This window comes from Passer domesticus, chromosome 5, assembly GCF_036417665.1.
Source record: "Passer domesticus isolate bPasDom1 chromosome 5, bPasDom1.hap1, whole genome shotgun sequence".
NCBI classification, from domain to species: Eukaryota; Metazoa; Chordata; class Aves; order Passeriformes; family Passeridae; genus Passer; species Passer domesticus.
Genome location: NC_087478.1, coordinates 22,750,767 through 22,775,461, shown reverse-complemented (window position 1 = coordinate 22,775,461; position 24,695 = coordinate 22,750,767). Strand labels below are relative to the sequence as shown.

The window sequence follows — 24,695 nt, the reverse complement described above, 5'->3', positions numbered from 1 at the left end:
ATCATTAATCTTAACCAAAAAGTTTGCAGAAATCTAATAATTAAGTGTTGAATACTGTGAATATCATCTTATTGTTACCTTCTGCCTTCTACACAAAAGCAAATTAGTAGGTCTGTTTGGCTTTCAGAAGGCATAAGAGAAGTGACTGACTGGTACTGCGCTCAATGACAATGCAGAGGAATCATTGAAGGTCAGTTAATTTTGCTGCCAGATGCTCCATAAATGGAGAGGAAAGTACACATACCCTGTTTGTGCTAAGTCATTAATGCAGTCATTAATTGCAGCCTCCTGCTTAGACACCATCCTGAACGTAAAATAAATGAAATGTTATTTAAGGGATTGCTCTTAATCCAACCTGATTTTTGTAGGAAGGCATATAGAGATCTAGTTCATGCTTGATAATCACAGAAATAGACATAGGCAATGCCACTGTGTGTGTAGCACCTAAACAGAGACAAAATGAGGAGTTAAAACCTCATTCTTTTCTGAGAACATCTTTCTGATTTCTTTTCTTTAGGGCTGCTGCAAATAAAAAACTTCCCACTGAAAAGCTTCATCAGTCTTAGACTTCAGTATAGGTGGTGGCATTTGATAGCTGAGGCAGGTATGTTTTTCCTTGTTTAACTTGACATTGTTTTATGGACTTAAAAATATTGGCTTGGATATTGTGCTTTGCTATTCAGTGCTCAGCACAAAGAAATCAAATATAACTTTATCACTGTGATTCTTAAGGAACCCTAGGATCTAGTCTGCAATGCAGGATGTATGCACTGCTCAGGCTGCCACACTTTATGGACCAAGATGCTCTCATCCATGCCATTCTTCTTGCTTAAGATTATTTTTGCACTGACAGTCATGACAGGTTGCATGCAGATCTGCTTTGTGAGATGTGGCTAATGAGGCAATTGCTGATAAGATGAACCCCTGGGCAGCTAGCGAAGCAAAGTCATGCCACTGATCTTTGTTGTGCATTATCAAGCAGCTATGTCAGAAATTACTGTGTTGTGGATCCTATTCCATTTAAGTGCACATTCGTGCTTCACACCTGAGATACGGGTCCCATCGCTCCTCTCTTCCAGATCATTGGAAAAGATAATGAACAGAGCTGTGCCCAATACTGAGCCCCAGGGAGAAGCTGTAGTGTGGATTTCACTCCATTCACCACCACTCTCTGGGCCCAAACATCCACCAGTTTTTTACCCAGTGAACAGTACACCATCCAAGCCATCAGCAGGCAGTGTCTCCAGGGACAAACACTGCTGTGGAAAACAGCATCGAAGGCTTTACTTGTGCTCAGAAAAATGACCTTGTCTAAAATATAATTTTGAAATGATGAATTGGAATGAGGAATAGCACTGGAAATTTTTCCTTCAAAACTGACAGTTTCAGAACATGTTTGTTTCTAATGGAACTGAATTCTGCAAAAGAAAGCAAGTCAGTTGAATTCCCAGTTGATGGGAACTTGCTGATTCTGGGTACAGAGGCAGGCAAATTACTGTAATTGCAGACTATTTGCTTTACTCAAAATCCTACAAAATGTCTTTGGAAGAAGTCCTGTAACAAGTAGTATCTGTCACAATTATCAGGTCAGCCATACTTCTTATTCCTCTATTTTTTTCAAAAACAGGCCAATCGTTACTTAGCCCCAGTTCCAACAAATCTCTACCCCATCGGGACATCAGCCCTTCTCCAAGATGAGTTCCACAACACCAGGGAAGGAGGAGAAGGAGGGACTTGTTTCCATAATTGTTTGTGCAGATTAAGCTTCACTCCTGCAGTCTGGAAATACCACAGATGACTGTGGTTGTCAAATGTCTCACCGAAGTTTCACATTGCTGATAATGCTCAGCAGAGTCACTCTGAGGTGTTCCTTGACAGGCCTTATGCTGTCCATGTCAGCACACTCAAGCTCTTTTCCTGTCTGAGTGGCAAGAATAAAGCACCTTTTGTTGATGTAACATCATGGTGGTGCAAAGGGTGCAGCTGGGCATGGGCTAGAGGGGACTTTTGACAGTCCTGAATGAGAAAACTCAGGTAAATATCATGCGGTCGAGCCACAGTACACAACTAGTGGGTATGTAGAGGGAGATAGGATAGCAAGCTCAACATTTCCTACCCTGACTTCAGTGCTGTTACTTGGGTGAATACTGATGTCACCTAATGCAGTTACAGGTGTGTAAGGTGCTCGAGGTGCAAAAGTCCTCCTGACATGCTGAGACAGGTCAGGAGGCATGCCTGACTTTTTACCATGCCTTAGTCCTGGCATGTAAAGACAAACTACGAGCAGCCTCTGGGTATTTTGGTAATTCAATTGCGAGGGTACATGCTGCTGTGATAGGAATGCCCTGGACATCCCCATGGTCCAGTCTACCCTGCAGATATTTCAGATTTGTCTCTGAGTATGGCTCTCATCAGAGCTTACCCCCTTCACCACCACACACCTCCACACAGTCACCTGATTAACTAACCCACAGAGCAGCACTAACAGTGATTACTTTGGCAGGGCTGAGTTATTTTCAGTGCCTGCAATTCTGTTCCCTCCAGGTGTAATTACAAGAGCAATTAAAACCAGCCAACTGCCTCCAAGTATTATTTCTTTCTCTGAGAAAACAGGTCTCAAAATAGGTTATATATATATTCTGCTACCTCAACTGTAGCTTAGGATGGCCTCAAAGCACTTTTATACAGTCTCCCTGTGTTTCTTTCCCTAAGCCAGCAAACCCTGGCCCTTCCTTTTTTTTGTGTTATTACTGGTTGTTATCATTGTAGAGTGATTCCCTGAAGTTTTCATTTCCAGGCCTAGCAGCTCTCTGGCTAAGGGCAGGACCTCCAGCAGGTGTGATAAACTGCCTTCTCACTCTTTACTCCAAGGTTTGTTCTCAACAGCTTGTCTTCACTGGTTTCCCACCAACTATAACCTCTAGTTAGATCACGACTAAAAAATTCATAAAGGAGAGTTTTATAGTATAAAAATTACTTTTTGCTGACTAGTTTATACACAATTTTTATGGGATTGTTTCTCTGTACTCTTATTTTGCTATGCAAAATTGCCATCAAAGCTACACAGCAAATACTCTGCTATGGGTAAATAAAGAAGCAGATGTTTTTCATTTAGCCAAAAGGAAGACAAAAAGAAAAACTAGACAAACTAGTTAAAGAGATGATGAAGAGCTGGAGTGTCCAATAATGTCAGTCAGAAATTAAAGGCTTAATGTTAACTGTAGCTGAGCATTGTTAGGCAGCCTGTAAGAAATACTTTCCAAATTACATTGTCAATATGCTTTCTGCAGCATCACAGGTTATCAGAAAAGTGAAAAGTAGACTTCAGCTAATATTATAGTAATTATACACACTTTCAAAAATAAACATTAATAAGGAATCTGTCTCTGGGTAATGAATTCCCGATTGACAAATTTGTGTCTTGGGAAGAGATATCCATTAATCTACAAAGCACAGGTGAGATCCCAGATAAGCAAACACAGAAACATGCAACGTCCTTGCTTTCACCAGTGTGGTTTTGAACTGAAATGCAAATCCTAGCTGTTTCATATGTCAGAGTGTGATCTCTCTGATAAAAACACATTATTGAAAATTCAGACCAGCAAAGCTGTGAAGAAAGACCATTTAGAATAGTTTTGTCTACTGCACAGTGCCTGATAAAGCAATTTTTTCCATACATGTACAACATGACTGTAGGTAACAGAAACACTTCCTGCTTCCAAGCACTTGCATCTGTTTTATACCTGTGGCTCTAGAGGTGCTTTCTTTTCTTTGAAGCTTTAAGTCCAAATTTTTTTGTGAAAGGCTTTATGAAAGGTGTGCCCTTTTATTGGAGTATGCTTAATTTTTGCAGTTGTAAAATATAATATAAATTTCCCTTGAACATAAAATACACTTTAAGGTTAAAATAGAAATGCCTAGAACTGTAAGTGCTTTCTTTGCCTGTGGAGAGATTAAAATGCATTTGCAAAGGAAGAATGAGCAAAGCAGTAAATTTTGTGTTTAATTTCTGAAACAACCATGTTGTTTGCCTTTTCACAATTTGAAATCCTGGCCATAAAATGAAACTGTGGAATATAAAAATGAAGAAAGAAAATGGAGACAAGACAAAAAATGAATGAAAATGTTTCATTCATGACAATGACACTGCTCAAAACATCTAGACTCTGACAGGCAAAACTGATGAAACTTCAGGAGCAAGCTGATTAAAAAGTCAGAAGGCCAAAGAGCTGAGAGTTGAAATGAAAATGACACATGACTTAAAGGTCTTGATAATACACATGACTACATTATTGCAATACCGTGGAAGTACTGTGTAATCAGGCAGCTATTTTGACAAAGACTTCCAGTGCAAAAGCAAGTACATTTTGAGCTTTTGTTACACATGCTCTTACCCAAGTGACCATGCTGTCTGTTTGCTATATTGGGCCTCAGATGTGCAAAGCAAAAATTATGCATGTTACATAAGTTTGAACACAATCTGTTGTCTGACAAAAGTCTATAGACAATATATTTTCAGTTTTATCATCTAGGTACTGATTGGGATTAGGATCACAGAAACATGGAATATCCTGGAGCTGGAAAGCACCCACAAGGATTATCAAGTCCAACTCCTGGTCCTGCACACAACAGCCCAAATTGAACATGCCCTGTCTAAAACATGTTTGAGGAAAGCACATATTTTATAGTGCAATTATCATAACTTGTATATCCTAGAGTCATACCCCAAAAAATCTTTTTCAGCACTTCTCTATTCTACAGTAGGATCTTTGTATACTTCTAGACTGACAATCTCCTTTAACCCTGTCACCATCCCCACAACAGAGACTGATAATAATATTTTGTCATGAATGTGTTTTTAATGGTCCTAACAAAACTCTAATTCATCAGACTTTTTGTGAATCAGACTCTCTCCTGCTCCAAATCACTTAATCTGTGTCAGCAAAGGCACAGCTGTTGAGCAACAGCTAACTCTGTGGCAAGCTGCCTCTGCAACATCTTAGTGAATGTATATGTGCAAACAGCCCCTGGGGTGGGAATATCTGCATGCACTGCAGATGCAGTTGTGTCTCTTATTTTTACCCTTTTAACGATACATCCAAAGTATTGAATCCTTTTTACTTTTTACTTTTTCATCTTTGGGCTTTCCAGGAAAGTTTAAAAATCAGTTTTATGACTCATTTGTCCTTGAGCCTTTTTCTTATGTACAGAGATATTATTTATAATATATGCTGGCCAATTCTCTTATAGTTTCAGGCCCTCAAATATGAGGTTATTGACACTAAGCAGCATTTGGTTTGTTTGCAGGGGTATAGCTTGTAGGAAAACACGACTGTTTGGTTTGATTTTCAGAGACACTGAGCCAAGAAAGTGCAGCCATGGGACTGGTTTCTAGAAGCCTAGTGTTCAGGCTTCTAAGTCACAATCCTTCCAAGAAGGATGCCACAGATAATCATCCCTCTTCTATTTTCCACCCTAAGATCCTAGAGTTATATATATATTATAAAAAAAGACCTTTTCACCAAATATGCATCTTATTTAGCTTATTGTTGCTGCTTTGAAGAAGAATGAGTGTGGCAATGAAAAGTGCAGGGACACTTATTTCACCAGAATCTGTGTTCCAGCCCAGGAGCAGAGACCAGAAATCCAGATGTCAGACCTGGCAGGTAGTGTGGCAGATGGTACCATGGCCTCAAAGGCGGTGGAAGTTGGGCAGAGGGATTGCAGCTCTATGAGAGAAAGTTGAGGGGGATCTTGAACAGCTATAAAGTCAGTAGTAGGGATGGCTTGGAAAAAGAGGAAAAAGCTTCACTTGAAGAAGAAATGTAGCATCAGGAGAGAGAGAGCATAAAAGCAGCTGAGGTGTTTACTGGAAAGTGATCTTCACAGCAGGAAAGTCAGAGAAAGCACAGTAAAGGCAAGACTAACTGGGGAACTGCTTTGGAAGAGAGCAGAAAGAAAAAAATGAAAGCATAAGGAAAAGTGTGAGACAAAAATAGTGAACACTTCTCTGGTTTTACAAAAATTGGTTACACTGATCTGGTGGATTCCTATTCAAAGAATTCTGGAAAAGCCACCTCTATTGTCATTGATTTTGTCCGCCTTTATATCCCGTTAAATACCTATTGAAATAAAAAAAACATGGATTAAATTTTTAACCTACCTCATCCTATTTCAATATTTTTTGATGTTAAAATCACATCAAAAGCCTTAATAGTTCAAAGTACCATAATCCAAGGCAGAAAAAAGCTGAACATCAGTCTGTTTAGCTGACTTTCTCTCCTGACACATATATGACATTCAGGGTCACAATGTATTCTGCAAGTCTTTGTGACTACTATGCCAAGTTCTCCAAGTTAGTTGTGAGGATTACTTTTTGTGGTAGTCAGCCTTTCTGTTATATTCTGCAGTTTAAAGATACCATTTAATAGCTCATCATGGACAGCACATGTATATCAGAAAAAAGTCATTGTTGAGAAGTGGGCAAACACCATATTGAGAATGTGAAACTGGCACAGAAGCTGCAAAAAGCAGGGAATAATATTCTCTTCTGCTTTGCAAAGTCCTTATTTGGGCTGTTCAACTCTTTCACAACGGGTTTCACTCTTCCAGTAGTCCCACTCAAGACAAGCAAAGATATTAAAGTGGACAGAAGTCTGATGTGTAACATAAAAAAAAAAATTAAGTTCAGCTGTAGAAGTACATAATAACAATTGCAAAGATGAAGATATAAACTGCCCTGTATGGTAGAAATTATGAAGCTGCAATTAATGACTCACAGTAAACTTTGGGGCAAAGAAGATACCTGAGGGGCTGTAGAGCCTGGAAAAATACTGTTCAGTAAATACTGTCTGAGCAGTCTCTCTCAATGGAAAGGTTGAAGAATAGTTCTGACATGAGACATGTCCTACATAAATACATTTAATCTTCTTAGGTTGCACAGATATGCAAAAGAAATGCAATGATATATAGATATACTCCTGGCCCAGGTTTCAGGAGTAATAAATAAAGTATATTATGCTGTACAAATTATGCACTGACATGACACACTAGGAAGAGAAAACCCCTACATCTACTATTGACTATATGTAGATAATTCATTTTCTTGTCAGACACTATCAATGAAAAACAAAGAGAAAGAAATAGAGGAGGTCAAACACAATCTTGGTACAAGGCAGCTCTTCCTCTTACAGTGATTGCAATCTGGGATTTTTCTGAGATTTTCGGGATGGAATGTCACTTAACAACATTGTTTGATGGGTGAGAAATCTGGATTATATCAATCAATGATTTTGTAAATGAATAACTCAAAGGATTATCTGCCTGTTCTTGATGACTTCTACTCTTTGTATATTCATCTCTTTTCTCTTGCCCAATAGATAATTTTCTTAACTTTTTTCACTGAGGTTTTAAAAAAAAATATCTTCTTAAATAACCTATTTGTTCTGTAGGTCTATGCCACAGCTGTAAAGTTTCCTGCAAAAGAGTTGCTCTTTGTAAGCTTTATATCCAAAGTGAAATAGAAAAACCTGAAAAGCCTAAATCCCTTATACCAGTGATATATAATATGGGGTTTTTCATGGTTGCTTGGCAATAAAAAATAGACATATGACTCCCTCCTCCATCCCCCTGGCACCACCAGAAGATATTTTGTCTTGGCCTTTCTTCTTTTGTTCTTAGCTCTCTGTGGGAGTGTTAGTTACAAAAGGGTTTTCAGCCTGATTTCTTTTTTTCTCAGACTCTGCATGTCAGTTTTGTTCACAAAATCGCTATATATGTGTAAAGACATGACTAATGACAACTGGGAATTAGAAGGGAGAGAGCAGTGGGAGATCAATGTCACCTAAGTTTAGACACCAACTGTGGCATCTAAGATACCTGTTTGGTGTCCCTGTGCCAGTGAGATGAAGATGTCACCAGAAGACAATTTGGTACCCCTGGGACCTGAGTCACAAACTGGAGATATCTGCACATCACCCACTGGCCTCTGCAGACCTGGAAACAAGGGCAGAACACTTCTCACCAGGGCAGCTTGGCTGGGAGTCAGCAGTCAGGTGCCCTCCCCTGCCCAGAGAGGGCAGTCCCCAAAGGCACCTGCCACAGGCCCTTCTGCACAGAGAGGGAGCGCCTTCAGGGGGATCTTCACTGCATGGTCAAGAGGCCATCCAGTTCTGAGCTCTTGGGTTACGACAGGGTAATTTGGATCATTTCCATATCTCAGACCCTGTGCCCTCTCCAAGAAGGCAGTTCTTGGTAGCACTTGGACTGGTCTGCTCTTCTTTCTACAGCCATAAATAGAATTTTTGCTCCATACCACTTTTCCAATGAACTTGCCTGCCTTTCTGGCTACAAAGAGATTTGTGAGAAGGCAGGCAGGGGGTTACCTCTCTGACTTAGCCTGCAACTGCAAGATGGGAAGAGAATAATCAGTCCAAGCAAAAGCAATTTTTGGCCTCAAGGTCATACATACATTGTGCCACTTAGTAAAAACCCCTCCTCGATGGGTGAGTGCAAGCACTGGGGCAAAACCTGAGAAAGAAAAGGGCCTCAGTTGTACTCGAGATAGCAGGATCATGATATTAAAGTCAATATCAAAGTGCTTTACCCTCATCTATCCCTCTTTCATGGCCATTGCTGCTTCCGAGGCAGGAGCTTCTCATCTGTTGCAATTTTGAGCAATGAAGGTAAACATGTTCTTGTTTTGCTTTATCCTCATGCATACAATCAGCTCTGTAAGCTTTATCAGTCCAAGAGCTGATTCAGAAAGTAGATTACACATGCCTGCCTTAAGGACAGGAAAAATAGCTCAAATCCTATCACAAGTATAGCAGGGCACAAAGTCAGCAGTGGACACTTACCTAAGAGTTTACAGGCACACATAACACATCAGCAGGCAAGTTAAATTCTAACACTTTCCTTGTTAATCAGTCATGGATAAATAGCTGCCTTTCACTTCTTCCTCTGTTTGAGAAATATGTGCAGGCAGATTTCAACATCTTCAGATATGCTCATTATTCAAAATTATTTTCAAATTGGTTTGCAACATTTCCCAAGTGCAGAGCCTGTGAGGGTTTTGTAACAGAGCAGTGGTTATCCAGACATTTTTGGCTGAGTAACTCACGCATTGCTGGGCTTGCCTGAGGATTAAAGAGTACAGTAGAAGGCAAATGGCAAGCACTCATTGCCATCATCAAATACACCACTGGAGATTTAATGTCAAACATCCCTCTAGACCAAATGTGCAATTTAATAGCCTGTCTTCATTTAGATGTGAATGTGAGGGTGTCATGAACTCATAACTTGGTTTTCAGATAATTATTTATAGAGATCTCTTTAGACTGTTCACACAGCTCTGGTGGTGTATCTGTGCACTCGTTTAGTTAGGTGACAGTGCATGTGGCAATGTGGCAGCTCTACAGTCTTAATTTATTCATCACAGAGTGCACTGGTTTCTTGATCTAGTTTCTGGAGAAATATTTAAAACTCCAGCTGGCGTGATGTTAAGTAACATTCTAAAATAAGAAGGTGGCATTTGCAACCTTTCAGTACTTAAAGGGGGCCCATAAGAAAGATGGGGTCAAATATTTTAGCAAGGTCTGTTGTGAGAAGACGAGAAGTAATAATTTTGACTAAAAGAGGTTCGATTTATACTACATATAAGGAAGAATTTTTTTCCCAATGAGGGTGGTAAAACACTGGAATATGTTGTCCAAATAGGTGGTGGATGTCCCATGCCTGGAAACATTCAAGGTGAGGCTGGACTGGTCTAGTTGAAGATATCCCTGCTCATTGCAGAAGAGTTGGACTGGAGGACCTTCAGAGCTCCCTTCCAAAGGAAATTATTGTATGATTCTAATGGAAAAAGTAATGAGTGGTCTGGAGTGGAGCTGACTCCACAGATAAACCTTGGAATAATGCAGGATAAAGAGCCCCTCAGACACTGCCTTCCTGAATCTGGGAAAGACACGTGCAGGAGTGATTACCATCCAAGACATGGTGTTTGAGTGCAAGCTGCTGAAGTCCTCTCACAGAGGGACCTTTGCTAAGTACTAAGTACTACTGAAGAGTAGATCAGATTTCAGTTTACTTCTCTGGTGAGAGCCCTGAATTGTCATTTCCCACGTTAGTGTGTGTGAGCACACGCTTGCAGTCCATGGTGATAGATGCACCTGCAGCATCCCAGGATTGCCAGGAGCTAGGCAAGCACAGCCTTAGCACAGACTGTTGTGCAGGCAGTAGAAAGCCATTTCCTCCACAGTCAAAGGACACTCAGAGATCCACAAACATTGGCCATATCCTTTTATAATGTCCCTTGGTCAAATTGGGGGGTGGTGGTGGGGAGGGTGGTATGAAAAAAGTACTTGAAATGGCTCACACATATTAAAGAGTTAGAGCCTAAACTGTATAAAATTAAGTTAAAGTACCTTAGATAAGTACTGTAATAATTATATTTAAAATACAAATATAGGTCACAGAATCATAGAAACTTAGCATGGTTTGAGTTGGAAGGGACATCAAAGATCACCTAGTTCAAACTCCTGTATTGTGGGCAGGGACACCTGTCCACGATAAACAATTTATAGTAAAGCAATAATCTCAAAATATTAAATTCTGTAGTGCTTCTTAAGAAAAAAACTCTCTTCCAGCCAAGCTGTTTAGTGTTTTAAGAACCATTTTTGTCTGTATCTCTAACCTGACTTCTATTGAATCATTAAAGCACTCCATTTTGAAATTATTGCTATAAGATCTTTTGAAAATCTGTTCTGGTTTACATGCTCCATCTATTGCTAATTACCAGGGAGGACCACAGTCACTTCCATCTCACAAATTTCTAACTAATAATTTGCTTTCATATCCCAGTATTCCACATTAGCATGGAAAAAACATTCTGCCAGTATATTTTTGCATTCACAGAAGTTTTTACTGCACCTTGGTATAGAGACAAATATAGTTGTACCCAAATAAAAGACATTTGTGTAAGAATGCATATAGCTCCTTCTGCCTCAAGAAAGATAGTGGTGCTTTTCCATTCTTTTCTTTTGTCATCCCTACAATTTTCTGAGGCTAGCTTGGGACTTGACATCTTGCTAAGCAAGTCACAGTGGCATTACCACTATGACCTTCATGGGATAGCTTTAAGCTACAGGAGGTGGCCTCCAGGCAGCACAGTCCTATTTGTCCATCCTGAGCCTTGTCTCCTTGGCCTCCTGCCCTGCCTCTCAGGAAGGTGATGGAGTCTTTGGCTCCACCCCTAGGGGCTCCCATCAGTATGCGTAAAATGTGAGAGATGGCTAATAATCTCCTATGCTAGCTTTTAGAAAAGGTGAGCTAATTGTTTTTACCAATGAGACAACAGAAGATATTTAATTAGTACAGTATTTTAATCCAATTTGGATTTGGGGTAGGACATGTCCTCTAACACAAGTTTGTCCCAGAACCTGCTAGGACAATGACACTGTTGTCACATTACAAGCACACAGTCTTCTTCACCCCATACTTCAGTTCCAGACAATAATCCCTCAGGAGTATAATATTCCCCAGCACTGTACTTGGGCATAATATCAAAAAGAATTTTAAAAGAAGACCAGCAATCTCAGGTTCAGCACATCTTTCTACAGCACTAAGGGATTGTTGTCATAGTCACATCCAGTTCATAATCAGACACTCCAGGCCTTTCTGGCACAGATTGATGGTTGTTAGTCATGTGATTAAAGGCTAACCACCAGAATCACAAAGGCCTGGCAAAGAGCAGATGAACAATGGAGCAGAGAAACCCTAGAAAGGCAATACCAACATGTGCTGAAATGGCTGCTCTTAAAACAATCCAAGGAGAAGCATTCACCAATCACATCCAGTGTGAAACCCACCAGGAGGATTTAACTGAAGAAGCTATCACCCCAGACCCTGCAGACTGCCAGGGGTTATTGCCTACAAGGACACAGGAATCACTACAGGACACTGGGAAAGGCATTTGGGATTTTATGCACCTTACTGTGTCAGGGCTTAAGGAGACCATAGGAATGAAGGGCACTCGTGGGATATCTAGGGGATGAAACAAAGCACAGGCTTCAAGGTAGATTGGGAAGGAACAAGCAAGTGAAAATGGAGATAAATGGGTACGAAAGCAACAACCTATTTATGTGTAAACAGGTTGTTAGTGCACTTGCCCAACTGAGCTCTGTGCTTCCTCACCACAATCTAATTGATACTCTGGTTTAATCCTATTTACAATAATCTTCTGTTCTTAGTAGAAATTTGTGAATGCTAGAGAGCTTCAAGATGGACTTGCAGAAAAGTAGGAAGGTGAAACTCCAAAACTAGTATATCTGGGTACCAGCACATGGAGAGACCAGGAAAGTTCTGACCTGCTATCAGAATGATCCAGAATGTGTTTTTTTATATATACAATACATAAAATACACATGTGTATTTTCCGCTTGTGGACTTCAATCCTAATCAGCTGGAGAGGAGGAACAGCACTGGGCTTCCTGGGCTTTTTGTGAGTGGTATGTGTTTATGTGCGTGCTGGCAAGGCAATGTTTCTATGTGCAAAGCTGGCTCATAAATGTGTGTGACCATGTGTACACAGGCTGGACTTCAATATCAAAATGCCTTTCTGACTTCACAGTTCAAAGACAAGTGAGATATAGTAGATGTTTATAGATATCTGAATACATGTAATGCATACATAAGCTTTGAAAGATCACAATAAAAGTAGGATCACAATACAGACACCCCTGGTTGGTGCGTAATACCATGTGCATACTGCTTTATAGCAGCATTTTTCTCCTGGCCACCACTTTCTGTGTCATTTAATAACATTTTGGAGAGCTTCGTCACTGGAAGGAAAACCCTCAACCTTTGATAGAGTTGAGCTGGGCTCCTGGGAGTGCAGACAAGCAAACTACAAGCAGAGGATGCCAAGAAGCAGATCTTCAAAAATTTATCTTCATCCTGCTGCAGAACTATGAAAACCACTTTAACTGCTCATGATTTATTATCTCTATACCTGAGCAATATTCCCTTATGTGTTAAAAGAGAAAGTGGACTCTTATACAAGACTTTTTCTTTCGCTGAGAGAAGGCTTCTTTTTTTGACCAGAAAATTATTTTTGAATAGGTTTTGTGGATGGAGATGGACCTTTGATGTGATTGTCAATACTTTATATTCACCAGGTATTATCTCACAAGAAAAGTGTCACTTTTCCATTATAACCTTTTCAAGGCTGGCAGCCTTGTCCAATGATTTCTTATTACAGTGAACTTTTTTGAAGTAAGGATGAGGATTCTCCCCTCTCCATACTAGTTTTAAAGTTTTGAAAAGCTTGGACAAAAGGTATTATAGTTAGTATGGCCTCTTATTTGAGTTTCTCAGAGAGGTCACTTTGAAGATGTGTTTTTGAAATACTGTCCTTTTTTGCATTAATAATGGAAGCTGTCCAGAAGAAAATCAAAACTTGAGCAACAAGTATGAAAAACACAATTGTCTTTTCCCCTGAAACAAAGTGCAAGCCTTCTGGTCCCACCTTTGCTTTTCCACCAGCCATCAGACTCTGCTGTTGTACTGTCTGGTCCTTTCAAAACTCTCAAAGCCAACAAGAAAAATCACATTTCCAAAGAGAATTTCAGCTCAAATCCAGCTCCCAAGATTAGTCTTAGATTAGTCTCCATCAATCCTTCCTGAGCATTAGTGGCACCAGACTGTGTAACCTTTCCCAGTATTTGTTTCACACATATGAAAGTACACAGATGGCCAATTATGCCAGTGACAGCACTGAATTATTGTCTAATTAGAGACGGGAGCAAGATTTTAAGATGAGAAAAAGAGGTCTGATTCTATCAGACTTGTGGGCTTGGAGAAGGCAGCTGGTTTTCCTCTTATCTGTATATGTAGTGCTTCTGCACAGACATTTTACAAACCATTCATGTGATGAATATAAGTGGGGCAAAGGAGGTGATGTGAGGCATTGCTGCCAGGAGCACAAAGGTGGGTGGTGGGTGCCCTCCGAGGAGCAACAAAGGAGAACTCAGCATGTGACTTGGAGCCTACACAGCACAGACAGGGAGATGCACAGGACACTATTTTTCCTCTTCATAACTCTTCTTGACTGCAAGGTGTAGATTTCTCAGCTTCTTGAAAATATTTCAGATTGAGAAGAAAACAAAAAAAGCATTGTGAGAAAAATGAGGCAGCATTATTATTTATATAAATAAGATGGCTGAGGAGTAAGCCCACTTCTCCTCCTACGTAATTTTGGGATGAATTAGTGGCATTCATTGCTACACTGCTAGGTTCTGTGAGAAACACAAGATTGCACTTTTCATTTTAGGGTTGAGTGGAAAGACTTGACTGTGAAAAGTCAAAGCTTTTTAGACAACTGCAAAGTCAGATTTAATACTAAAAGAATTACATGCAGACTGGTATTTTGTTCTCTTCTTTCAAGTTTACTCAAGTAAAAAAGTAATTAATTCTTCAAGCACAGTTGAGCCTTGCCTATTTTTCACTAAAAACTGTGTGACTCACTGGAACCTGCTAAGTTTTTGAACTCATGAGCATGAAATCAATGAATAGCAGAAATTAATGCTTTGCAAACCATACTTATTTTCATTTGATAACTTTTGTTTCATGTCATTTCAAATACTTTGGAGTTGCTAATCAGTCACCAAAATACAATTAGAGTATATTTGATAAGAAATGACACCTCAATAGGTGGCCCACAAAAGACATCCAGTATGATTCTCTACTGAAATGAAGGATAGATTGCTGATTTTATGAACCATCTAGAAAGTGGATGAAAGGTGCTTGACAACTACTTTTTTAAATCAAATGAGCTACTACTTCTCCTATATTTTTTTCAATACTGGCACATATATATAATGCAGCAAAATGCTAAATATTTGACAAAGCTCACTAAAGATTGTTTGCTTGCTATCTTTTTAAAATTTCTATAGTAAGAATTTAAATACACTGTTCTTTGCATTTCTTTTTTACAATTTTCCTCTCTACTTGATCAAATAAGGCATTTTTCAGCCAATGGACTTATCAAAATACTTTCTTAAACTTCCATTCAATTTCTGAGGTCTGATCTTTGAAGAGCCATTACAACATTTTAATGCTGTATTTATGAAACATACTTACTATGAAAAATAAAATATGAGGAATGCATTCATCACAATTTTAAGGTGATCAGGTTTAAAAAATCACAATAGAAGTACAAACCTCAGAAAAATGCAATACATGTGATATATGTGTGCCATGTAATATTCTAGTCAATCTTGCTAATATGTAACAACATGTACTTAATTCTTCCTGCCATGATAAATCTAAAAAGAGCAATCTTAAACACTTAATAGGCAAGCATCTCCTTATGATACACATAATGTAATAATCCCCACAGATATATAATGTATCCAAACCCAAAAACTATGACAAAAAACCCAACAAACCACAAAAATAAGCCAAAAACAAATAAGAAAACAAAAGAAAAAAAAAAAGGAAAGAACCCAAATTCCAAAACTCTACAGTGTCAGCATGACTTTTATATGGGTCTAAAGCTTGTTAGATGCTTTCTGAATTGCTACTGTTGCTGAGTGATCTCCACTTACGCAGGTTATTATCAGTGAGCTCCACTTACACGTGTTCTGCCTGCATACTGACAATAACCAGCTAAGGCTCTGCTATTTAAGTGTCTCATTGTTTCTCATTCTTTCCCTCTCCGAGTTTAAGAGCATGAAGTACCTATTCTCATAAAAATAGCTGAAGTAATTATGTGGTCCAAACATCATCAGATTAGCTAAAAAAGAGTGCAGCCAAAACAGCTTTATGCTGCACCTCAAGTATTGCCCAGCTTAGACTTCTCTTTTTATGTAGAGCCATAGAGCCACTAGGCCAAACTTTCACTGTGATCCAGAGGTTATTTTAATGCTCATTGGGTTGGCTTTCCATCCAGAGATGGAAATCTGGGCCTTAGTTTCCATGACAGCCTATTGCTTCTGGCTCCCCAGTCAGGGTATCCTGGTGAGTATCCAGGTATGGCCCAAAAAGGGAAATAAAATAACCAGAGCTGGTTGGAAGACTGTCTTTTGTTTCCAAATTGCTTTATTTTTGAAAGAAAAGCAAAGCTGTGCTAAGCTGGGACACAAAAGCTAACAATCAGAACATTTTTGTGGGAGGGAAAAGCCTTGGAAGGATGTAGGCATTTTTTCAGCTTATTTCCTGGGCTGCCCAGCTCCTCTGGTTGCCCGCTATGTAGGCAGGCTCCCAAAGAACTGAAAACCTCCTCTGCAGAGAGGGATGAGCAGAGAGCATGAGGGAGAAACCCTAAAACCTGCTGGCTACCAGGAGAGACCAACCAAGGAACTGCTGCTCTCTCCTTCACTGGGCTGATAAGGAGACCCTAGGCAGCAGATACCCAGCTAACCACAATCTATTCTCCTGGTGATCAAGAGGCTGCTGCCACCAGGAAGGCCAGCATTTGGGGTGAGATTTGCAGAGACAGCTAGCCAAGAGAGCCCAGGAACCCTAACTCCAGTGACAACTTGAGTTATGTATTGCTCAGACACTGGTTACCTTACCCCTGCAACACCAGCTGGGGGACTTGGAAACCCTAGCCTACCTCCAGGTCACCAGAAACAAGCAGAGACTTTGAATAAAATCAAAGAAAAGGTTGAACTGGCAGAAGTGTTGGCTTGAGGAGTTATTTTCCAACAAACTGTTATTTTGCAATGGAAATGAATGTCATAAGGAAGCACTTGATCACCCCCATAACCTGAGGGGTTAAATACACTGAGGCTGAGTGATAGGCTTAACACATGTACTTTTAAGGGAAAAATGTGCTTTGATTAGTTTCAGGGAGCATCGCTGTGCCAGAACCCACCAGCTGTTTGGTGGCCAAGAACCTACCGTGGAAAGCAGACGTGGGCGGTGGGGAGTGTAAGGTCTCTTGCAGCAGGGATCTGCAACCAACTGTGCTCTCTTACTAGTGAAGGTGCCACGGCTGGGTGAGTTACAAAGCTGGGTGAACAGTTTTGTTCATTAGGAATCTGATATGTTCTGGAAGAGTTATCACACAGCTGGTAGCAGTCTCTGAAATTTTCAATGGAACAGTTGTTTGCTGAAGAAAAAGGAGATGACTATGTCTGGTCATGTAGTTCCTGTCTAAATTAGATCAGCTGCACCTGGTCATTTCAACATCTAAGGTGAATTTTTCCTGATGCTATTAACTGCCCAAATGAGGCCCAAGACAAAAATTAAGACTAAATCTTTAGAATCATTAGATTTGCTGCCTGAAAAGAAATGGTCATTCATAAACTATCTAGCAATGGAGATACATTTAGCAGAACCCGACATCCTTCTGCTACACTTTGTACTAAGTAGAAAGAGCTCTAATACCCCATATTTCCTGTTTCCATTATTTTATATCTATTTTTATATTTTTTGTTATTTTCTTTTTTCTCTCAAAGGGCTAAGATAAGCATATTGAACAAATGTATTTTTAGCTTAGGCTTCTGATGACATTCTTTCAGGACAAAGGAATTGCAGATCTGCTTGCAAATATTATGCTACTTCTTTTAGTTGTCTTCATGCAATTTTGGATTAGTCTTTCAGTATCTACCTGCAGGGAATTCGTGCTGAGCCATAAAAGCCTATTAAAGGAGTGACTGGTGAGGCACTAAAAATACCTAAGTCTGAAATAGCTTGTTTCAGCTCTTTATCAGGCACTAAGAAAAGTGTGCTGCCTAATATCTTACAGGAGAAGGATGATTTCCAGAGGACAAACACAATGCCTCTGGAAGTGAAAGAAGGAGAAAAAAAAGAGAGTGTGACAAGATAAGCACTGGATGTCCCCTTTCACAAAAGCAGAAAATCTTCACAGCACAACTTTTATATAGCTAAGAGAAGCTACCCTGGAAAAGGTAGTCCCAGTTCAGTGTTCATGTTCACAAACTTGGCCTGCACTGGCTGTTCTCTTATTTCTTTCTCTAGTTCAACTTCATATTTCCTCTTCCTCCTTCTGTGCTTCATCATTTAATCTCCCTATAATTTCACAGTCATTATTTTTAATGATTTCTCACCTGTTCTCCTTTCTCACCTTCTGATCCTCCCTCTGACTAATGTGCTGATACATCAGTGATTAAGTTTTAGTCTTCAGCTTTGGTTCATTTGTCCTTCTCTCCCATCATAAGACCTTCCCTTCCAACTCTGATACCAGCTTCCCGTACTTCTGCTCCTATCCTGCAGAATGGACTATCTTCCCTCATGTGTATTTCAATTGACATGTTCTATTTTTACTATCTCCTATTTATCTCTGTTTTCTAATTTAGCTGAAGGCTGAGTCAACATCAACAGCTCAATGTATTTTTACTTCTTAGTCCTACTCGCAAGCAGCCGTGTTGCATGAAACACAGCTGGGGTTTTCTGACCCTTCCTTGCCTGCCACAATCCAGGGAACTTTTTCTTTCATAATACAGAACTGTTAAATGGTTTTTCGGTCTACAATTTAATAATTCTTCATGTCTGTTTATAAGTATTGATGTGACATAGAGTGTCACCATCAGAAATACATAATATCTGTAGGCCTTAGCCTTTCAGGAATTACAATAAGTCATAACCAGCTCAAGATACAGATACCACCCCAGATCACTATTCTCAGTTTTTGAGATAAAATTCAGTGTTTCTGTGAGACCCATTTAGAGATACAGAGCATACATCTCAAAAAAAGTATTTAGAGAGTTTTAAAGATAAAAACATTTAGGACTATCTATAATTTTCAGTTCAGATCTCAAACTTGGGTTGGAAATACAATTTAGTGGGAGTCTACCTTTACTTGCAATCATTCCTTCCAGAAGTGAAGCAGTGGATATGAAATGTCACCAGCCATGAAAATCAGTAATTCTGATACAGCAAATCTTTTACCTGTCATTACGTGGTGTGACATGATTTAAACCTGAGTTCTTAGCTAATCAGAAACTATTCTCCCCATTTTTTCCCACTGTCTGATGTTCCTACACTTCAGAAGCAATGCATTATACAGCGAGTTTTACCCAAAATAATGTGGCTTGCCAGGTAAGGTAGCAGCAACAAAAATTGTCTGATGCATTGACTATAATAATTATTCAGATAGACTGAGCTTTAAAGAGCCTAAATTGGTGAGTGCTGAGTGGCTGTTGCTCTAGCACATGTCAGACCTTCAAGTGAAAAAAAGAGCAGGTTCTGTAACTCACACATCATGATTTATATTATTAATAATCTTCATTTGTCTGAATATTTCTGGTCAGAAAAGTGTCTGGGACATTTGAAAGCCCAAAGTTTGCATGTTTAGTTGCATTTCCACAGGCCCTGAGGCCTGGGCAGCCACAGACATCCACTTGCTCTAGGTGATCCCGAGCTCCAGAGGTCCCTTCCCACCCCAACCATTCTGTGATTCTGCTTGCTCATTCTCAATTAGTCCTGTGGTAGTGAGACTGCTGTCCCGAGAATCTTTCCTAGTTCTCATCCTGAGTAACACCCAGCTGCACCCCGGAACTCCTTGTTCCAGGGAAGAGTAATCCCTGAGCATCCACCAAATTTCACTGTGAAAAATACACTCATATACTGAAGAGAGGCATTAAGCAACTTGTCCTTTGGATAATGCTGAAGGCCCCTTTAGAGAGCAATTGACCCTAGAGTGAAATAGAGAATAGTAAATATGAGATCCAGGAGTTTTTAAATGCAGCAGCAGCATGAACTGGTAGATATTAAAAATCTAGAAAGGAAATGCCAGAGCCTCACACAAGATCTACACAAAGTTCAGACTACACAAGCTAAACATTTTGTAACAGCACCAGCATATTCAGTATATCTTTTTTGAATGAAGTAGAAGAAGAGTTAGTTAATTTATTAAGTGGAGTCTTCCTTCTCTGTTGAGCTTATGTGGAAAGGTTTTGTTTTCTTTTGAAATAAATTAGAGACCAACCCCTCCCCTGTTTCCAACAATCCTTTCCTCTTCCAAGAAGCAGCCCCTGAATAAAGATACACAACATTAAGAAGCTCTATAGGTGTCTTTAATAGAATAAACCTGTTGTATGGTGTTAGCATGAGGCAATAGTGGAAGCTCTGCTAAAGTAAGTTTTATATTAGCAATGAAAGAGTTGAGTAAAAAGTAGGGTCTTAGCCCCCATTGTTTCTGTTTATAGCATTACAACCCCAGAACCATTTATTTTTCATGTTGCTTCTAATTGAAGCAAGTGGAAAATCAAATCTAAGGGGTTTGGGTGAGCATCAAAACAAAAAAATAAGCCAGAAAAGGATCTGAGTAGCTCTCTGCCATTGATCCAGAAGCCCAAAATATTATATAGTCCTTAAAAAAAAATCTGAAGAAGCAAAGAGACTACCTAATACTTTGTTAGGAAGTTTGATAAATATTTTATCTCCTCCTTAAATACTGCTCATAAATTGTTTGTGCGACACCTATGAACACAGTTACAACAGGTTTGAAACTGAGGAGCACCCAGAGCAGCAAGAGATTTGTCACAGTCTCGCTCTGCCAAGTGACAATGATTATATTATTATTTGATGTCATCATTAAATAATAGACATTGTCACCAGATCACAGTGAACCTCATAAAAATATCCAATTTGTCCAGCAATCTGCTCCCTGCATCTAAGATGGCAGTATCTGCTACGATGAATCTTACATGTAGCAGTTTTTGTTAAAAAATATTTCTGTTGTGAGTGGTTTCATTTTGCCCCAATGGCACACCTCTTCCAGTACATGTACTTGCAAAGGATGCTCAAGTGAGTTGTTGCACACTCAGTGTCCAACTCAGTGTTATGTTTAACAGTCACACTTGGGCTGTTGTCATTCTTCCTCAGGAAATTCCTGCAAGCCTGTTCTGGCTCATCTCAATCTTTGCCCATCGATCAAACATTATTGATCTGAGTAAGGGTGCCTAAACACCACATGAATGGTAAGTGAACAGCTGTGGTATGAAAACAGGACCTTATCTGTAAAGATCAAAGACCTTGAGTGAAAGTTGCTGAACTACTGTGGAAATAAAAATTTAGTCCTTGATCAAAAGCTGACCGAGGTCAAAGCTCAAGCTATAGTGTTCACAGAGTTGTAGAATTCCCAAGGTGTTTATTGGGCTAGGAAAACTGGGCATACACACTTGAAGGGCAATGGGCTCGCTGAGCTTACTGAAATCTGTTTGCTTTCAGGAATACTATCAAAAAATGGCCTTGTTACAACCTGCCAAGTGGTGCTAAGCCACGGTCATTGTAGCAAAGCCATCCTGCAGAGGTACACATCTAACTACTTGAGCCCTTTTGAAATTCCAGAACTCTAAATTTGCATTCTTCCTGAAGGAGAAATATTTGTCAAAACTCTGAGCCACACTTGCCCAGGAAACTGAAATACTGAGAAAATTTTACTGTTAGCTCAGGGTTTGGGCAAATCCTTCCCATTCAGAAACCATCTATTCACATCCTTTGTACAGCTCAGGAAGCTACCTTGAGAATTGCAATTTATTTTGGTAAAAATCTCCAGAAGCTACTGTCAAGTCTAAGCAGGAAAGTAACCTGTTCTAGATGTTTTGTTCATTGTGACACGCTACATGTGTTGTTTCATTTTTGCAAACTTTAACTGCTTGCAGTGAAGACTTCCAGTGAAAGGCCTTGGCACGAACTGACTTCTGTTAACTGAAGAGATCAGTGTTATCACTAGTGTCTGACCACTTTGCAAACCTGGCTAGCTCAAAAGACTACAAATGAATATTAACCAAGCACATGAAATCTGTTTCAGATTTCATCTGAAATTCAGTTTCAGATAACCCATGAAAATGCATACTAATCTTTGTGGGGTTTCCTGATTTTTGGTTGGTATTAAATATATCTGGTGGATAATTAACCAGAGATAAATGACTTCTCTGAAAATGAGAAGACAAGGCAACGATGACTGTTGACCTGCTATTGTTGGCAAATTCTTTGGCTACATTTCTCATATTGGTTTCATCCCACCTAAAGTAGTGATGCCTGGGAATAATAGATATAATCAATACCATTACAGACTACAGTTTTGACAAACACACTTTCCTGGATAAGGAAAGAAATCATTGAGACCAAAACGGAAAAGGAACTTCCTGAACTCTGAGCCAGTCAGTCTGCATCACTGACATATAGTCATGGACCAGACAATGAGATATTCTTGTCTCTGAAGCTGTTATCTGCTGACTTAGCTATGTTTGCCATAGAAACTTTGGGTTACCACACTTTTCATCAATCACCTGAGTGGATAATCCAAAGCACTGGGGACAGACCCAGCAATATACTGAGGCCAGCTCCTTGTCTGAGCTCTAAGGCCAGCTTTTCCTGCATCATTTCAGTGAAAAAAAGCTTATTTATGCTTTTCCTGTTACAAGCTGAACTAAGTGTGATCATTTGGGAGACAGAATCTTGAATTAAAGATATAGATCCTTGACTGTTGAGTAAGCAAACAAGGAAGCATACTGTAAGGCATACTGTATCAAAGTAATGTAAACTACCATTCTGAAGAAGGGAGAAGAGAGGAGCAGTTGAGAGAAGACCTATGCTGGTACTTGCCCAAGTTACCTGTACATATTTTTTCAGAAAAAAAGTAATTTTAGAATACTGCAGGAACCCTGTATGAAAAATCAGGGCACCAAAAATACAAGACTAGAATGAATACTGTGCCAAGGAATAAATTTTTTCTTTGGTTAAATAAAACAGACTGGAAAGATCATGTTGGGCTGAAGTCTCTTCAAAGTTGATGCGCTCCAGATCTTGTGACTCCAGCAGAGAAAAGGAAAAGAGGCTTCTTTCAACTTGAGGAATGATCTTGCACCAAACCATTCACTTTTTTCCCTGAGCTCTTAATAAAGTGGTAGAAGTTCCAGTTAGTAAAAATAAGGTAAAAAACTTTGTCTATACTGGTCTCATCTTACTGCAGAAGTCTCATAAATATTTCAGTACTATATACAGGACATAGACACTAGGTATTTGGCAAAGCAGACATGACAATTAGTCTCATAATTCCTTTAGGACAAGTAAAAAAAACCCACATTTGGGCATCTAAAGCACTGCTGAAGCAGAAGATATCACTGTTCAAGACATCGATTCAAAAAGAAAAAATCCTGACCCCTCCTCTGATGCCTGAAAATTTGTCTGTACCTAAGCATTATCCAAAGAAAACTTACTGGGGTGCCAAATTCTGTTTGCACAAATGGCCAGAGATATTATTTTCTTACTTGACCTGAACATATGATATAATCCCATCTCCCACCTAAAATTCCATCTTCATCTTAAGATTCACAAAATAGGCATGCCTCTTAGGAGACCCATCTGGAGGCCTGATCTGCACACGCACTGAATTAAGTGAAATGGAAACAGCAAGGGCTGTTAACGGCAGTGGCAGCAGTGACTGATCACTGTTTATACACTACCTTAGCTATCAGGGCAGCTGCCAAGTAAAGAGGAGACTGAAGATACTTTTAATCACTCAAATGTTCTCAACAAGATGGAAGACAGCCCAGTTTGTCTTTTCACAGGACTGAGCCACTTGATATGTCTGAAAAGGTGGACATCCAAAAGGACAGTCTGAGCAAAGCACAGGCAGGAATCTCCTCACCCAGTGCCTGGCTACTGGGACTTTTGTTTTGAGCTGCCTGGTGGTGCCCAGGCAGCCTCTGAGGTCTCTGCTCTCCCCAGGAGCAGAGACAGTCACTTTGGGTGTTGCAGAGGTGGGTGACATAGCCTTCAGCTCCAGTCTGGGAGTTACCTCCAGGATCCTGCTGTACAGGAATTTCTCCATTGCATCCTGCTAGTCAGTTATGGGGGAAAGGCACCCTAAGGCAGAGGTAGCTTGGGGGTGGTTTTCACCACTCCCTGGGAAGTGGTGGATACCCCAACATTGGACACTTTTAAGATTCAGCAGACACAGTTCTGGACCATATTGTCTAGACTGTGCCTTTCACAAGAAAGTTTGGACCAGATGACTCTTGAGGTCCCTTCAAACATGCTCTTCTAAGATTATAGGATTCTATTATAATCTCTTATTTTTTCCTGCCTACAAAGTTGTCTTGTTCATATGAGAATCTCTGGTTTCACAGTCTTTTGGGCACTGTGTGCTGAGAATGACCACGCTTGGGTGCTGCACTGCCGCAAAAGGCAACACTGCATTGGCAGGAGGTGCGAGACAGGCCTGAGGCTTCCCAAGTTAGCTGAACTGTGCCGCCACAAACAAGGTGCCTGCAAAAGCCCTGGTGGAATCTGTGTGTCAGAAACCATAGCATTTTCAATATTTCTGATTAGAAAGCATATATTCAAAGGAAATAATACAGAAATTGAAATATTTAAAGTCAAGCCACGTTTCTGTAAGAGTCAGTGGGATATTTGACACAGACTTTTAAAAAACAATGATTAAATAGTCTATTTATGAGGAACAAGTGATATTCTAATGTACCAGTATTTTTCCAAACTGTTTCAGGAAAATTATTAATAACTGAAGAAATCTGAAAAAACCCAAAAATGTTGAAAAATGCTTAATTGCCATAGCAACGCCTGTTTTACCATTGAATATAATAACTCCAGAGAGACACAGAGCTGCCATGATCAGATGGCTTCTTTTAAAATTTCCTGATTGCTAAAATCAAAGAATTTTACTGTATAATCCTCTTTAAACACAATAACAAAAACAGCTT

At 39.7% G+C, this 24,695-nt stretch overlaps 2 long non-coding RNA genes across 2 annotated transcripts in view; one reads left to right on the top strand and one right to left on the bottom strand.

Annotated features, from left to right (window-relative positions):
• The window catches only part of LOC135301833 (uncharacterized), an 85,062-nt gene that overhangs the window by 23,842 nt on the left and 36,525 nt on the right, over positions 1–24,695 (bottom strand). The gene's annotated exons all lie outside the window — the stretch shown is intronic.
• LOC135301285 (uncharacterized) lies at positions 11,160–12,429 on the top strand. Its single transcript, XR_010363024.1, has 2 exons — positions 11,160–11,323; positions 12,249–12,429. It is a non-coding gene; the product is annotated as an uncharacterized LOC135301285 (long non-coding RNA).